The sequence below is a fragment of the Colossoma macropomum genome, unplaced genomic scaffold, assembly GCF_904425465.1.
Source record: "Colossoma macropomum unplaced genomic scaffold, Colossoma_macropomum, whole genome shotgun sequence".
Taxonomy (NCBI): domain Eukaryota; kingdom Metazoa; phylum Chordata; class Actinopteri; order Characiformes; family Serrasalmidae; genus Colossoma; species Colossoma macropomum.
Window position 1 is genome coordinate 38,585,228 of NW_023494790.1, and position 17,856 is coordinate 38,603,083.

The 17,856-nt window shown below is 41.8% G+C and overlaps 1 long non-coding RNA gene across 1 annotated transcript in view; it reads left to right on the forward strand.

Moving 5' to 3' along the window:
• LOC118808917 overlaps positions 1-17,540 on the forward strand; it is a 60,716-nt gene extending 43,176 nt beyond the window's left edge. Inside the window, exon 3 of the long non-coding RNA XR_005007323.1 lies at positions 17,407-17,540. This is a non-coding gene — a long non-coding RNA (uncharacterized LOC118808917). The remainder of the gene's footprint in view (positions 1-17,406) is intronic.
• Positions 17,541-17,856: the final 316 nt, after the last annotated feature.

A 17,856-nucleotide genomic window follows, 5' to 3' on the forward strand; every position in this document is an offset into this window, starting at 1 on the left:
CACCTCAGCTTTCTCACAGACCCAGCCTGCCCTGCTATGCTGTTTTTCGTGTTGCCATGGAAGATGCCGTTAAGCGAGGGGTGAGAAACGTCTCCCTGCTCGCTGCTTTTTCAGAATAAAGTGTGTATTTGTGCAGCTCTTGAAAACACAAATGGATCTGCTGGAGGTCGTTGTGGTCAGGAATGCCTGGAATGCATCTCGGCACCCAAGAAGTGCTGTTTTCCTTAAGCCCGAGAACATCTCCTACTGAGTTACTGAAACAGAGACTGCACTTATCACTCGACAAAAGTCAACAGAATTCGATTTCCAGGATTAACACGCGAGCATCGTGAGGCAAACTTGAACAATGCCGCTTGGCTGGATCCTGTGTCCACATTCTGGCTTCCCAGTAAAACACAGAGCTTCAAATCCCTTCAGCAACTCAGACGCGGCTTAAAAACCCTCTGATGTGTGACCTCTAAGAATAGACACAGTCAGCCTCAACCTTTATTATTACGGATTTTCTCCTCTTCTTGCAAAACACATTCGATACTGAGTAGGACTTGGACCACTTATCTAGAATGGATAATAATAGATTGATTTCCATTTTGAATGTATGAGTGTTCTGCACTCCAATCCATGATTATGAAACCCCAGTCCTGGTTTTATTTCATTTAACACACTGCAACATTTGCTCTGATGCACTTTTACAAAACATTGAAGACAAATTGATAGTCTTGGGAGGCCAGATGTGATCTGGTAATGAAGAACACATTTGAGGACAACTTGTTAAACTTTTGCTGCTGGATTGCAGCAAAATCCACCACTAAAAAGGGTTCACTCCTCTAAAACCCCTGGGTTTGACATTAACGATTGCCTAATTGCCCGGGGCAATAAAATGCTAATTCAGGACAGCAGGAATGAAAACACTGTTCCAGTCAGATAAGCTGACATGTTGATGTTTTCTTGGACAACCGATTTGTTGAACAACATACTTGATATTGTTTTCATTCACTTCCATGTCCAAACACACCTTCCCCATGTGGAAGCTGTCTAATCCGGATGCATTGAGTTCAATTTAGCCAATCACTTTGTTTGCTGGTTATCATTTGTGACCTATTTGTCTTACAAAATGCGGATGAAGTGGAAGAGTGCGGCAAAGTGATCCAGCAAGTTTGGGAACAAGTGTTGAACCCTGAACCTGCCCCTAAATTCCTCTAGTCCATGTACTTTTAATGCCTGGAGAAATCAATAATACAAGCCAAACAAGCTAGCCAGAGAAACGCTGTCGTTAGCTAACAGGACCGTCTTTCTTTGTAAAAGTCTGTTTATTTTACTGCATGTAATCTGTTTTGCTCAGACATGCCTCACTTCTACATGCTTAACTGGAGATTTCTGGGAATGTTTTAGCTGTGCTAACTTACAGTACATTTATGTGCCAACAAGAGGCCAGCTGTCAATTGGCCAATGTTGACAAGCGCACCAGCGCCCCCTACTGTGAGCTCCGCATTTACGAGGCTTGGATCAGTTCCGAAATTTCACTTTCAGTGTTTCCACCCAAAATTTCTCATCATTGTCCCCAGACATCCTCATGAAAGATCACGTCAAGCTTTGTGAAGAAGTACTAATGAAAAGGAAGAAGAAAGTCTTTCAACAAGTAGTTTTTCTTTTAGCCAGTGCAACTCAAAGATGCTGGTGTACTGTATAACAGCCCATTCTGCTAAACAAGCTCATCACAAACTACAGGAGCAAACATAAACTCTGATGTGAAAGATGCCATCAGTGTTAATGTGTAGTATTGTCTGGTGTTAAAAGGTTGTGGGCTTCGTTGGCCCCTCTTGCGTCCAAGATGTTGTATCTTCATTTTTTTCTTACATCAATTGAACAAAACAGCTGTCCTTAACATTGTCTGAAGATTTCATAATGAATGGACCAATAGAAATGCTCCAAATCCCTCACAGTAACATATTGTCATATAAGATCAACTTATATTATGAGTTATAAGGATGTTTTCGCCTCCTCCTGTAAAATTACAGTTTTGGGGTACATGTGTTTTTTTTACAGGGATGATACTGTAAAATAGTGGTTTTAAATAATTAGGATGCTGTTACTTACTGATCATTTTTATTGATCCAATTAATTGACTTTGAAATTGTTCATGGTTTTATCTGATCATTCACTTAGAAATGGAACAATATCACTTTTTCCTTTCTGATACTTAAGCGTCATCTGAAACTGAGCCGATTTTTTCTTTAGGAACTAGCAGGCTTTACAGTGAGCTACTTTGGACTGAAACACTTCACTTAAAAAGCAGGCTGTCAAGCTCAAACACTCAAAAACCTTACAGGAACTAAACTAACAACATGGCACATACAAAAGTTGAAAAAGTCTAGATAAGATTCTTACCCAATCTGGGGTTTTCTGCTGATGCTGGGACTCGTGTCAGAGGCAGCTCTATCTCTGTTCATGCATGTGTTAGAGGCAGCGTGGTTGGAACCAAATCATCTGGTAAAATCAATCAAGGGGAACATGAGTAGGAGAACATGTTTGAGTTACCACAAGAAAAGCCTGGCGCTGGCTGAGTTTGCCCATGATGGCCACAAAGCTATCAGAAAGCCTAGCAACACACACAAACATGGTGGCCAAGCGGAGCGGACGCAAGAAAAATATACACACATGTAGAGTTTGGCTGCTCGGCTGGCGGCGGGGTGATTACGGGGGAGGAGCGGTCTGACTCGGGGGGGTGAATCAGAGTGAGATACACTGCTGTAGATATGAATACTGTCATATTATGGATTCTACCATATTGATATGTCCAAAAGTCTGTGGACTCCAGAGCTTCTTCTGAAATGAAGGTGTTAATAGTGAGTCTGTGCTGCAGTAACAGCCTCTACTCTTCTGGAAAGGCTTCTAGATGTTGAACATTGCTGTGAGGATTTGATTGAGCATTAGTGAGGTCAGGTACTGATGTTGGATGGTCAGTTCTGGGTCACTCCAACTCATCCCAAAGGTATTGGATGGAGCTCCATCACTCCAGAGAACACAGTTCCACTGCTCCACAGCCCAATGCTGGGGGGCTTTATGCCCCTCTAGCCACGCTTGGCACTGGGGAGCACGGAGACCTTAGATAATGATAGAAATTATGAGTTAGGCTGTGTCCCAATTCAGTGGCTGCATCCTTCGAAGGATGTGGTCTACACAGGTTTGTACCTACAAAGGCTGGACCGAAAAGAGATGGTCTGCTCTATGTTGGATTTCCTGTTTGCGTCACAGCACTGCTGTTCCTGCAGTTACAGGATGATCCACCCGTTGGGTCCTTTGTTGCCATGGAAATGAAGGACACATTTCTCGGCCGCGTATGAAGGAGCCTTCAAAATGGGACGGCCTAGTCGCGCCGCTGTGACGCAATCGGCCTTCAAATGCAGCCTCTGAAGGATGCAGCCCCTGGATTGGGACACAGCTTTATTGTCTGTATAGAAAATCATCAAAATAGAGTAAATAGAATAAGAACTGTACAGAGAGAGAGAGAGAGAGAGAGAGAGAGAGAGAGAGAGGAAGGTGCAGAAGGATTAAAGAGCAGGAGGGAGAACAAGAGAGCAGAATGAAATGAGAGTGGAAGGAAGAGTTGAAAAGAGTTTGGCAGCTTCTTCAGCCCCCAGTCTCTGCTCTTGTAAACCACTTCTTAAGTATCTCAATATGTCCACCATGTCAGTGGCCAGCGGTATTAATGTGGTCCCTGCTGGCCTTAAATTACTCTCTCCCTCCCTCTCTCTCTCTCTCTCTCTTTCTCTCTCTCTCTCTCTCTCTCTCTCTCATTGGACAGAATCAGATTCATCTGTTTGAGCTCTCTGCATGTGCTTCAGTTTATCCCACCAATCAGAGCGCAGCATTCTGATCATTACAGAGGCTCCAAACTTATTCACCCAGACAGATGGATACCAGGGAGGCCATTGTATATAGGCCTGATATTCGAGTTTGTAAGCTGTTATTTGGAAAGTATTTTAAAAAGTATCTCTCCCCTCTAAACCAGACCAACATAGGGCTCTTACTGTGACTGTACTGCATTAACCCCAAACCGCTAATACATTGTAGATCACATTTACTCTGAGAGACGAGTCAGTCTAACGTCTTTTATGTAAACAGATAAATCTGATTGCCATAGATAATGCTATTATCCTAGCCACTTTGTATTTTTATCTGGAAACAGTAAATTTATGCCAAATTGGCTTTAGGTATCTGATAGTAACCCTAATGTATTCAGTAAATGATGCTAAAAATTTTATTCTGTTGAATCTACATGAGTAGAGTAAAATGGTATTGAATTTGATGTTTTTCCTTAATTTTTCTGTGAGCAGCTTCAGTAGCCTTTAGATGGCTGCAGTAGTCTTTAGACTGTGAGTGGTAGCCTTTAGATGGCTGCAGTAGTCTTTAGACTATGTGCTGTAGCCTTTAGATGGCTGCAGTAGTCTTTAGACTGTGAGTGGTAGCCTTTAGATGGCTGCAGTAGTCTTTAGACTATGTGCTGTAGCCTTTAGATGGCTGCAGTAGTCTTTAGACAGTTTATGGAAACCTTAAGATGGCTGCAGTAGTCTTTGGATGTCTACAGTAGTTTTTACATGGTGTGCAGTAGTCTTTAGACTGTGAGTGGTAGCCTTTTGATGGCTGCAGTAGTCTGTGGATGGTGTGCAGTAGCCTTTAGATGGCTGGAGTGGTCTAGACTGTGAGTGGTAGCCTTTAGATGGTTGTAGTAGTCTTGAGACGGTGTGCGATATCCTTAAGATGGATGCAGTAGTCTTTGGATAGCACAGTAGTCTTTAGATGGTGTGCAGTAGCCCTTAGACATCTGCAGTAGTCTTTAGACAGTGTGCAGTAGCTTTAAGACGGTGTGAAATAGCTTTTAGATGGTGTGCAGCACTCTTTAGACAGCTGCAGTAGTCTTTAGACTGTGCGCGGTAGCCTTTACACTCCTATTTTGTTTTTCACAGCTCATGTTTCTTAAGTATAGGAATGTGCAGTGTAACATTTAGATCTTACATCTTTCCACTTAAGTATTTTGGAAATTGAAAAAGGCTCATTATTGTTTGGTTAAATTTTCTACACACATTTTTAAGCCGCTTATAGTCATAGTGGGGTGCTGGAGCCTATCCCAGCCGTCATTGATCAGAAGGCAGGATACACCCTGGACAGGTCACCAGTCAATCACAGGGCTGTTTGAGTAAAACTTTTATATTTTGACATTTTAAGACTGATCTTTAACGCATATTAAAACAGTCATAGGTTACTGTATTATATAATGAATAACAGCCCTGATAATTATATATAACAGTGCAGAAACACTGATGCTCAGTGTTGTGCATGTGAACAGACGGGAAGAGGACTTCATCTGCTGTAAGATCCACATATGACACAGGCTCAAAGACATGTTGTTCAAGGCTTATCCATTAATTAGTGTCCACACATGGCTGGTAGGGTATTGAAGTGGGCTGTTTGGGGGGAGTGGAGGGGCTCTGCCAGGGGCATGTGGTGAAATTTTCAGCTGGCCAAGCTGCTCTGCCAGTCCACATCTGCAGCGCCTCATGCTTTGGTCAAAATGTGCTTTTTTCTCCTCCAGGAAAAAGGCAGAGGGAATGTCTGTGTGTGGAGGAAGGCATTCCGCCATCCAGGTGGAGTGTTCAGACTGTTTAAGGGTGTTTATGACCTTGAAAACGAAGTCATTTTGCTGTCAGGACTCTTCAGTTTTACTGAGGAAACATTTCTTTCTTGTTTTTTGGTCACAACGAAATTGGACATTTCAGCAGGAATGTACTGGAGGGGTGAAAAAATGATGATGAAAGCCAGAGTTTCTCTGAAGGCTTTGCTCATATGTGCACTATCTTCCATTGTGAGCCTCCTGAAGGAGCAGCTGTAGAAAACAACTTAAAGAAATAGTTCAGGACAGTGTCCAGTTTTGATGCAGTCGATCAGCCAAGACGTGTTTGGTGTGTTTTTTAGTTTAAATTTGCTTTAAACTGTGTTCCACCATTTTTTGGTATAATTCAATGATGTAATCAGAGTCGCTCAGAGTGGTTTGGTGTGAAACGCTCTGTTCTAGAGCAGCTTACCAAGTCAGAATTGTTCACAGTGGTGGTGATAGGAACCAGACGTCTGAAGAGGTAGCATGATATAATAACAGGCCCCATTTTTTTACCATTTGAATAAGAAGCTGTTTACCTGACATACAAGTAATAAAAGTAAATATTTTTCATAAATGTGTTCTGTTTAAGTGCAGTAAGTGTATGTCTTAGTAAATACATTTTCACACCTTTATAATCAGAATCAATTTATTGATTATTAATGGTTAAAAAGTTTACAGTAACCACTTAGAAATGTTTAACTAAGCATAAAGGAGAGGTTTATACATGCAAAGTAGCAGACAGTAAATAACTACTGTATCATTTTTAAAAAATATAATTAACATAAGTATTAAGTTTTCATGCAACTGTATAAATGTTAAACATTTTAATTAATAAAAAGTTATGAGTATAAAATAACTAAGTCATTACTAACAAACTATAATTAATGTATACAATTCAGAATAATTACTGATAAAGTGAACTGTTAATACGATGTATTAATGCATATATGACTATTAACACTCAGGGATGTTATAGAGATTAATGCCTCCCTCACAGAGAGTTGTTACATGAAATGGTTATAGTCCCCAAAGAAAACTTATTATTTCAGATTTTCCACTATTTTCCATCATCAACATTCCATATAAACTCAGAAGACTCGTGTAGGTTCACTGGTGGTTCTGGATAGTAAATAAAATGTCTATATTTGTGTTGTCGTCATGGCGACCCCTGGTTCCTATCACCACCACTACTGTGAAGACAGTCAAACCACTCTGAGTGATTTCGTATCTCAACCACTGAGAACTTTTGAAAAATCAGTTGAACTTCTCTCTAATAGTGTGGTTTCTCACACTGTTATCCACAGCAGCGAGGCTTAGAGCGACCACGCTCTCCTGCACGTGTCCTGAAACCTTCTGGAAGGCTGAAACTAGAGAGCAGCGGCTCTTCAGTGTGTGGAATTCGTTTTAGTCTTTGTGCTGGCGCTTAAAGCTTGGCACGGGCGCCGGCCTCCACTTCAGTGCCCTGCAGAAGTGCTCGCTCTTGCGTAAAAGCTTCAGGGGAAGGAGAGCGAGACGGAGAGAAAGAGAACATGAGTGACCTTCTCTTGGATGGAAGTGGAGCATGCACTGTAAGGGGACGAGGTGGGGCGAGCCTGAGACTACGCTCTTAAAAGGATGGTTCTTCAAGAGTTATTTAGCAAAGGGAATGGTTCTGTTTAGAACCGTAAGTTCTGTATGGAGCCATTTCATCCTTAAAGCGTTCTTTGCATGGTGAAATGGTTCTTCAGATTGATGGAGAGTGTGCTGTATATGGTTCTGTATAACACAACAATGTTGTGCTTGTTACAGTGTCAAGCTTGTATCAATATAGGAACCTTTTTAGGTGCATATAAAGAACCATTTTCAAATAGTTTCTATACAACACACTTTCCATCAATCTGAAGAACGACTTCATCATGCAAAGAACTATTCTGCATGAAATGGTTCTAAACAGAATCATTTTCTTTACTAAAGAACCCTTGAATAATCATTTGTCAGAGTGTAAAAACAAAACGATACTGGGGAAAAACATTACATTGCGATATTTTAGATTTGGAAAGAAGTCAAAAATCTACCCAGATAAACAGTTTCTAAACTGAAGCAAAGAGAACCACAGCAGTGCTGCTGGAGTTTTTAAACCCCTCAGTGTCGCTGCTGGACTGAGAACCAAAAACGTCCAGCCAACAGCGTCCTGCGGGCAGCGTCCTGTGACCACTGATGAAGGACTAGAGGATGACCAATACAAACTGTGCAGCAGCAGATGAGCTATCGTCTCTGACTTTACATCTACAAGGTGGACTGACAAGGTAGGAATGTCTAATAGAGTGGACGGTGAATGGACACAGTGTTTAAAAACTCCAGCAGCACTGCTGTGTCTGATCCGCTCGTACCAGCACAACACACACTAACACACCCCCACCACGTCAGTGTTACTGCAGTGCTGAGAATGACCCATCACCTCAGGTTGAATTTCTGTGCTGTAATCAAGCTGACCAGTTAGAGCTTGTTGCCATGGTTGCAGTCCAACTAAATGTGAAACATGATGGTGGCAGAACAGCATGACAAGCAACATGCTCACTAAAATACACAGAGATTAAAGAAAATATGCAGTGGATCAGAGCTGGAGTACCTCGGTAAAGCATAGTGACTGTTTATAGTCGCTTATTTGTTTGTTTGTTTGTTATTTTGTATATGTAGGTGTTTCCCAGCCTGTTTATACCCGGAAAGAACTGCAAACTGTTAAAAAAAAACGCTTCGGACTTGTTGTGAAGGTTCATTAAAAATGTATCTGTAATTAATGTATAAGGGCCTTTATACCTTTCTTGGATCATTTGAATGTTCCTCCTCACTCATACACCAAAAGAACATCTGCAGTTAATCAGAGAATGTTCAGGTTGATTAAAGGGCTCATTTGAATACTGCAATATCAGTAATAGATGACAATAAAGATTAACGAGTGGTACATTGTGCAGCCCTAATAGATGTTATAGTTGGAAAAACACCAAACTGTGAGACTGTTGGAGAAACTCCCTCAGAGTCCCAGCAGGCAACTGTAGATTCTTCCACGAAATGTCAGAGAATCCAGCTGAAGACGAAAACCAGACGTGAAGCAGAAACACCTCGAAGACCTCACGTGTAGCATATTACCTCCCAGCAGAACAGCATCAATAGAGATACATCTCCATCGCAACGTGAGAAAAACAAGCTTCTGATGGACGTTCTGCTGCAGAATTACTGCCGTTAGCTCGGAATAGGAGTTCAAGGACAGTAAACCTCTTCACACCCTTTGCATTACACCATGAAACGAGTCTCTGGTGGGGTGGGATTGTGTAATTGTACCTTGGATTAAGACCTTGAGAGGAGATAAGTGCAGGCCTCTCTGCTGTTCCTGAAGTTCCGGGTTAGGGGGACGCGAGTTGGCCGTTCAAACCGCCTCAGCGTCCCGGAGTAAATCCCAGAGAGGCCGGGCTCAGGCTGAGATCCTGACTTCAACTCGTTCTACAGTCTACATGTATGAAGGCCTTTTTTCGCCCAGTAACTGGTCACTTGCTGTGAAGACACCTCACCTGAACTTAAGTTGACCTTTTCCATCTTTTTAATTAAGCAAGAAAGAAATCTCTGCAAAGGTTTTATTAGCATCATTCATGTGTTCATCCTTTGGTGCATTTATCTCCAGCCTTGAGCTTCATGTTCATAGTGTCCTGCTTTCATAAACAATAATGACACTTTTCTTTCCAAACGACTGTTAAAAGGTAAGTTAAAGATGTGAACAGAGTGACTCAGAGTGGTTTGGTGTGAAATGGTTCAGATCTCCTTACAGTGGTGGTGATAGGAACCAGCACCCCTTCTATGGATGGTTCTAGTAAAGATTTGTGTGAATGAGATGTGCTGGCGTGAAGCACCTTTTTTAAAAATAAAGAACCCATTTTAGAACCTTTATTTAGGACGAGTTTTCATAATATAATTCATTGGTTGAGTTGTAAATAAAACAAATCTGCACGTGTCTTCTGAGTTTTTATGTGTAACGCTGATGATGGTAAAAGCGATGCGCTGTCTTTGGGGACTACTTTGCCTCACAACGCAAAATATTGATTTTAAAATTTTGTTTAAGACCAAAATCTTTCAAAAACTATCTTAAAGCAGTGTCTCAGTCATCAGGCAGTGAATTGATAACCATTTCATGTAGGAACTTTCTGTGAGGGAGCTTTTAGACGTGGACGTCTGGTTCCTATCACCACCACTGTGAACAGTTCTCTTCCTCTAGAACGGAGCGTTTCACACCAAACCACTCTGAACTGCTCTATTTACATCTTAACCAATTAATTATGTGGACGTTTTGGTGGCGTTTCCAGTTTAAAAGCACTCATTTGGCCTAAAGTTGTTTTTTAATTGCTGACATCGCAACAAGGAGACAAAATGGGCGTGGCCTTTGGCTTTGGCATTTATCATTAGTGTTTAAAACGTCTTGAAAAGCTACGTTTTGATGGGCAGTGAACATCTTTCCAGTTTGCTGACCTTTAGTTAGTATATTTAATCGTCATTGTGTTACTTCACTCAGACACGCCCTCCTCGCTCATCCTCTCAGCAGTTTCCTCACCTGCCTCTGTAGCTGTTGTTAATCACAGTTTATCACAATAGCGGAGCCGTGTCTGTGACTAATTGTCCTCCAGGCAGACTTTCCTTCACTCTCTTTTTAATTCCGTCTCTCTAAGTGGATTTATTAGTGTAGAAGTGGTTTATTCAACAGCAATTATTTTCCACAACACAGCTCCTCTTTACGAAAACAAGTCGTTATTTTGATCCCAGCACACTTACAGACATGCCTGACCGAACAAGCCATTCGTCTTGATGTAAGCGTTACTTTGACTCGAAACACTGGCGCATTAGTTAAGCTAATTCACTTCAGCCACATCAAACGCGCACCATCCTATCAGGCATCAGTAGATTAAAACGTCAGAGTCAGCACTACGCAAAGTTTCCTCTGTCGCAGTTCGAGAAAACAGAAAAGAAAAAGAAACAGCTAAACCACATGGCAGTTCGGCTCCGTAAACGCAGAGCCATTAATCCGGCTGCTCATTGATCATGATGCTGGAAAGGGAACGGACGCAAAGTCACAGCTCGTAAAAAACGCGGTCCGAGTCGTTTTGTTTTGCTCTTAATTATCAGCGGGGTGTCCCAGTGCTGGAGCGCTGGCTGCAACTGGAGCATGAGAGGGAGGCTTTAAAAAGAAGAAAGCAGAAATGCGCTGCTTATTAGAAAATGAGGTCCATAATGTTCCATTAAGATTTCAGTGGTTTTGTTCTGTTTAAAGCACTGAAAGTGCTGCTTACATGATGGAAGGAAGTTGCAGATTTTCCATCAGCTGAAAAAGATCAACATACACAAAGCTGCTGTCTGAGTTCGCTGTCTAACGTTGAGTGGAGATTCTCACGTGGTTAAATTCTCACATGTACAACAGTAAATTTAAAAAGTTGGCACTGAAAAAAAAGGTACAAACGTCTAATCCATGTTTCGCTCTGTAGTATGAATATCAAGTTTTCACAGCAAGTTAATTTGTTAAACTCAGATTTCGTTTGTTCATCCAGTGTAACGCTGCCAATACAATATTACATTTTAAAGGGTGAATATAGCCTCTATTATGTTTATGATATTTGACAGACATTGTTACTTACAGTCTAATCATCTTACAGAGGAGACGTTAGGAGTCTTGGCCAGGGACACTTATTCGTAGGGCATTCTTTGCTTACCTGGGCGAGGAATGTTCTGAGACCTCCCCTGACTGTGATTGGTCCTCATCACCGCCTCATTTGTTCTGAGACCTCCTCAACAAAGGAAGCAGAGATTAGGACCAATTGTGGTCTGGGCTGTGATTGGTAAGTTAGGACTGTGATTGGTCCTAATCACTGCCTTGTTTGTTCTGAGACCTCCCCCTGACTGTGATTGGTCCAGTCAAACAAGGTGGTGATTAGGACCAATCGGAACAAACGAGGGGCCTATTAGGACCAATTACACTCAGGGGGAGGTCTCAGAACAAACGAGGAGGCTATTAGGCCCATCACAGTCAGGGGGAGGTCTCAGAACAAACGAGGGGCCTATTAGGACCAATCACACTCAGGGGGAACATTATAGACCTCCCCCTAACTGTGATTGGTCCTAATAGCCTCCTCCCCCTGACTGTGATTGGTCCAGTCAAATGAGGTCTCAGAACACACATGCGAATAGGACCAATCACACTCAGGGGGAACATTATGGACCTCCCCCTGACTGTGATTGGTCCTAATAGCCCCTCGTTTGTTCTGAGACCTCCCCCTGACTGTGATTGGACCCAATCACTGCCTAATTTCTTCTAAAAGTCCATTTTCATGACTTGTTGTACCACTACACATACAACATTGCCTCTTCTGACATACAGCTTGAAAATGTGAAATGTTTGGAACTGAGGAAAATCGCTTATGATTTCACAGGTCATTTGGTCTACATCTAGCATTTTTGTCCATATATTGGATGAAACACATCCAAACCTCTTCTGTCTTCTGTGACCTGCATTATAGACATTTAGACTCATGTGCTGTAAGTAGCTGAACTGTCTCAGATTTGGGTGGAGTGTAAAGGGGGAAGTCTTCATCAGAGCCGTTGTGGGACCAATTTTCTGAACCCTGGTCAATTTTCCTCTATGCTCTGTTTTGCCTTTTATTATTTAGTTTACTTATTTATTTATTTTTAAATTTCTTTTGTTTTATCTTTCCCAGATATGGGCAGCATTCTTGTGCTATGTTGTAATACATCATCGGCAGTGGGGGGAGAAAGAGAGGGAGAAGAGCTCTAGAGAAAAAAAGGGATAATGGTGGGATGAGAGGTTTCCGAGATGCCAGAAGATGCCATTAACTGACTAATGAAACATTGTCCTCAAATGTCTCAGAGGCTCTTTTAATCAGAGTTTAAATAAAGATTTAGGAGATTCATGTGTGCCAAAAATTAGGGAGCAAATGGAGTCAAACTAGACAATGTAAAAACCTGAATACGTGAGTGGAGAAACATAATGACCCACTACCCTGCAGGTAGTGCACGATACTGAAACACTGACCACGATACTGACGACTGACAAATTGAGTGACACATTAATAGAACAAGATAAAGTGTCTTGTAGGATGTTGAGCCACCAGAACAGCTTCAGTGCTCCCTGTCATAGATTCTGAAAGTCTCTGGAACTGTTCTGGAAGAATGGAACACCGTTCTTCCCTTAATTGGTGTTGTGTCGATGGCGGTGGAGATGTGGGCTAACACGTCACTCCAGGATCTTCTGTAGGTGTTTAACTAGGTTGAGATCTGGTTATTGTGAAGTCCATAACATTCATCACACCCTTCAATGGCCTCTCATGTCCTGTTGATGGGGGCACTGACCGCGCCCATCAGAATAGAAATAACGTCATAGGACAAAGGTGATCAGTCAGTATAATTTATTATTGATTAGCGGTAACCATTACTTGCAAGGAGACAAAGGCCAGCAAAATGCCCCCACAGCGTAACAGACCCCCTAACTCTAGGGGTCCAGCATTCAGGCCTGTATCGTTCTCTTGGTGTACGCTGCGCATGCCCTCTCCCACCTTTGGAGAACACGAATGACTCGTCTAACCATATCACTGTTTTCCTCATGTCTCTAGACCAGTGCTGATGGTATTTACACAGCTGACCTCTCAGATGGTCATTGATCTTTGTAATGAGGGGTTTATGCATTGCATCTCAAGTATGATATCCCTCGGGGGGCTCCCGAGTGGCACAACTGTCTAAGTGTTGGGTCTGTCATCAGGAGATCGTGAGTTCTGGTGATGCTACAGCCGTCAGAGGCCGGGAGTCCAAGAGAGCACTGTTGTCCTCGCTCTCTCTGGGTCGGTTGGATGTCCCCCCCCGTCCCCCCACCATCACTTAGCGCGATGCTAGTCAGCACAGGCGTCTGTCAGCTGACGAAACAGATCTGGCGGTTGGCGGTTTCCTCTGGGTGTGTTCAGCTGTACAGCGACGCTGTGGTGGCGCTTCACAGAACTCGGAGGAAGACTGTGTTCGTCTTCGCCCTCCTAGCGCTGGTGGTATCGTGCGATTGTGTGACTAGTGGGTGGAATTAGAAATGAATAAATTGGGGAGAAAATTTTGGAAAAATAAAGAAAAAGTATAATATCCCTCTCTGTCTCTGTAGTTGCAGATGGAATGATCTCACTGACATTCTACATCCAGCTTTGATGTTCTCAGGCTCCTGAGGAAGAGCTGCTCTTCTGTTTTACCTTTAATCTGTCTGTATTTTGTAAATATTCTATACATGTTCCAGCCCTAAGTAGGGGTCAGTGCTGGGGTAAGTTTTATTGGCCTGTATTAACATGCAAATGGTCAAGTTTATAGATATGAAACATTTGAGAGTATACATTTTAATACAACAGTTTTTGGATACCAACAGTTTTTAATAATACATTTTCTGTCTGGTTTTCAAATTATTATTTTTTTCCTTTCTTTGAAAGCCTGTTCACTCTCTGTGGTGGTCAGCATGGTATTTCTTCTCAGAGAGAAGTCAAAACGATTTCTCCTTCCTGTGGTGGTCAGTAGTCATGTATTAAACAGTTATATGCAGCTTATGCTAAATCTTTATTGACTTCCACATGGTAGAAAAGTGAATTAGAAACAGGTCCATAACTTAATCTTCTATAAACGCTTTCCCATTCTTTTTTCCACTCACTTAAGAAGGACGAGGGAAAACTGCGTCCAGTCGGGCCGCGCCGGGGGCATTATGGTAGTGATTTACACCAATCACCTTTCAGTGTAATTCTTATTGACGTCAGCTACTAATGGTGTTGTTATTATGATTAACTGTTTGGCGAAAAAAAAAGAAAATGCGGCGCAAAGAAAACAGCTGGGACCTCGGCAGCCACTCGCTGAAGGGAAAAACTGGGCAGTTTTTGAAAGCCCTCCAAGAAAAGTAGTATTTTGGAGCAGTGATGCCAGGCTCAGGCTTCTCGCTCCTTCTTCTGGATTTTTCTACCTGTGCGCCCTTTTTCCAAGCACTCCAGCGCACTGAGGAGAAGTGTGGAAAGCTACAGTGTCCGGCATGTGAATGATAAGCGAATTTGACAAAATGTAAGAAAGCAAGCCAAAGTAGAAACTCAGGGCTGAGCCTCGGGGGGGAGCGGGGTCTCTGACGGAGCACAAGTGCAGTGAATTTTAATTCCTTAAATTCCCACCAGGAACTGAATATTGTTTTGGTGAGCTTATTTTTTGTTCTTCACGATGAACGATACTGACATTTATTTCCTCCAGCAAAAACAATTTTGCAGTCTGCTGAGAAATTAATGTCTTTTCTATTGCAAGACAGAAGAGCAGGGGTCAAGTATTAGTATGCAAATCCCAGTCATAGCACTCAAATTGGGGAAAGCAGGTTTATACTATGGACAACCATCGCAAATCAGTCAAAAACAACCAGTAAGTACAAGTTATTCATTTTTCAGGAGATGTTTCTGAGGAGATTAGATATAAGACACAGGAGTTTCCAAAACTGCAGTTCAAAAACTGATTAAAAGCTCCTAACAACCACCTGGGAGACCTGGTAGACCCCAAAACTGCCCCATCAGATAAACAGCACTTAAAGCTTTCATCTCTGAGAGAGAGGAGAAAATCAAGCTGCTTCAGATCTGAAAACATCCACAGGTGTTTCTGTCCATCCTTCCACTGTGAGAAGACGACTCAGCGCTATGGGTCTGAAAGGATGTGTAGCTGATCAAGAAGAACCTCACTGAGAAAAGGAGACGGACACATCAAACAAAGAAGCTGAACGATGGACTGACCACCCCAGAGTCCAGACCTCAACACCACTGAATGTGTTTGGTTACTTCAGAAAATCATCAACCAGCTTCTAAGACTGAACTTTGGAGGTGTGTCTGCAGATTCTTTGAGGAGCTGAAAGTGAGTCTCCTGAACAGAATGGAAGCTGGAATAAAGGGAAAGAGTCACTCACTTAAGATGTTATATTAGATTTAGCTGCTGTGGCTTCTGTGTAATTTTTCTGTTAAATGTGTTTTCTTTTTCCTGATACTGAGAAATGAATAAACTGTACTTAATGGCTATTTTGACTGGACTAAAATTGGCCTCCTGACCTCACTCACATGTTGCCCTCATTTCCCAGCCACAAAATGCTTCAAACTCTCTTTCTTCATCATTTATTGTGTTTTTTCAGACCACTGTTTTGGCTAAGACTCCCTTTTTTGGCAAAAATAGAATGTGAAAGCAGAAATTCATCATTTTTTTCCATCATAGGCCCATTGCCAGATAATCTTTATCACATAATCTAACCTTTAGCACGTGAGCATAACTGACGTCCACAGTCTGCTACAGAATAATTTGGCCGAGAGTTCAGTTGCAGCATCTTGTGCAATATAACATGCAATAAACGTATAAGACCACTAAACTGAGGCTGAGATGGATGTGGCAACCGGCGATGGTAATTGTAGGGTAGTGTAGAATGGGCAAAGGGGTCTTATGTAAGAACCCAACCACTGATCTTTATCACAAATAGACAAGAAAGATGGAAACCACTGGCGTAAATACTCCCAGCAGCTCATAACCGTACTCGTAGAACCGCAGAAATAATCTAGAACTCGATGGAAGAGCTGCTGTTCTCACACCAGACAGATTCACATGCCACAGCCTGCTCACTGGCAGAGCCTCACTGTAAATATCAGTAAGTCCGTCGCTAAGCCGCCGCTATATATATCTAAATCTCACAATAAACAGCAATTTCGCTCCGCGGCCGCACATGATCCCGATTAAAGTGACTGATGGCGTTCCATGGAGTATTCCACTATTTTGTGTTGTGTAAGATGCACAGTCATTAAAGCAGTCGAAGTAAAAGATTTTCCACTGAAACGATTCGCATTTAATTGATATTTTGTGTTAACACAATTAGCGCGTCACTGCTGTCGGAGCAAAACCTTACATCTCCTTCTTTTGTGGACGTTTTTCATTTTTTGACACGATTTAAAACTATCAGCTGTGTGATGAAGGGACCAATAGAGATGAACAAAATCTGTCTATGTTTACAATGTAAGTTAAGTTTACAGTCCCTCCCAACCTCATTTAAGATGCTCATTTTGGAGACACAAGGTTTTGGTCTAACAGCGATGAGAACTGTTATTATTATTATGATAACTAACATCAAATAAACACCAAATGCAAGCAGTTAGTTTTTCCTGAAGTGCATAAAATATTAAAATATTGTCACTCTTAAAAAAAGACGGTTCTTCAGGGTTTTTTAGTGAAGACAAATGGTTTTATATAGAACCATTAACACTCAAAGAACCCTTTGTATGATTAAAAGTTTTTTGCATCAAGAAATGGTTCTTCAGATTGATGGAGAATGTGTTCTATATGGTTCTATATGGCACCAAAAAGGGTTCTGCTATTGTTACAAGCTTGACATTGTTACAATAGCAGAACCCTTTTTGGTGCCACATAGAAACCTATTCAAAAAGGGCCTATGTAGAACCGTAAGCAACACATTCCCTACCAATCTGAAGAACCTTTTTTTGTGATGCAAAGAACTCTTTAATCATGATGCAAAGAGTTCTTTGAGTGTTCATGGTTCTATATAGAACCATTTTCCTTCCTAAAGAGCCCTTAAAGAATCTTTTTTAAGAGTGTAGTACAAGGTCAGATAATGGTTGTTGTGTTAATTGAACTTCAAAGACTTAAGATCTTGAAAATCATCCAATCAGGATTGTTCTCTCCATGGCATCTAGGTATGTACAGCTGAACGAGCTCTCCCATTGGTTAGGACTTCAGGAACTGGACTGAAGGCCTTACACGTGAACTACCAACAATGGGTCTGATTCACCAACCGTTCTTAAGAAGAAATTTCTTCTTTAAACCAAACTGAACAGAATCTACACACAGTCAAGAGCACAAAGGTGAGAACAGTTCTGCGCTTTAAGAACATGACATGAATCTGACGTAGACTTTTTCTCAGGATCTTTATCAAGAACACACTTAAGAACAAACCTGAAAAAAAGGATGATGTTGCTGAATGAGGCCTGAAATGAGGAAGTAACAGAGGAAACAAACAATTATGCTCTAAATTACAACAAAGGGAACCACTTCTGTGGGGAAAATGTCATTCTGGAAGTTCTAGATACGTCACTGACTGAGCCGTATGAGCAGGTTTGCTTAGTTGTTGGGCATGTTAAACAGCA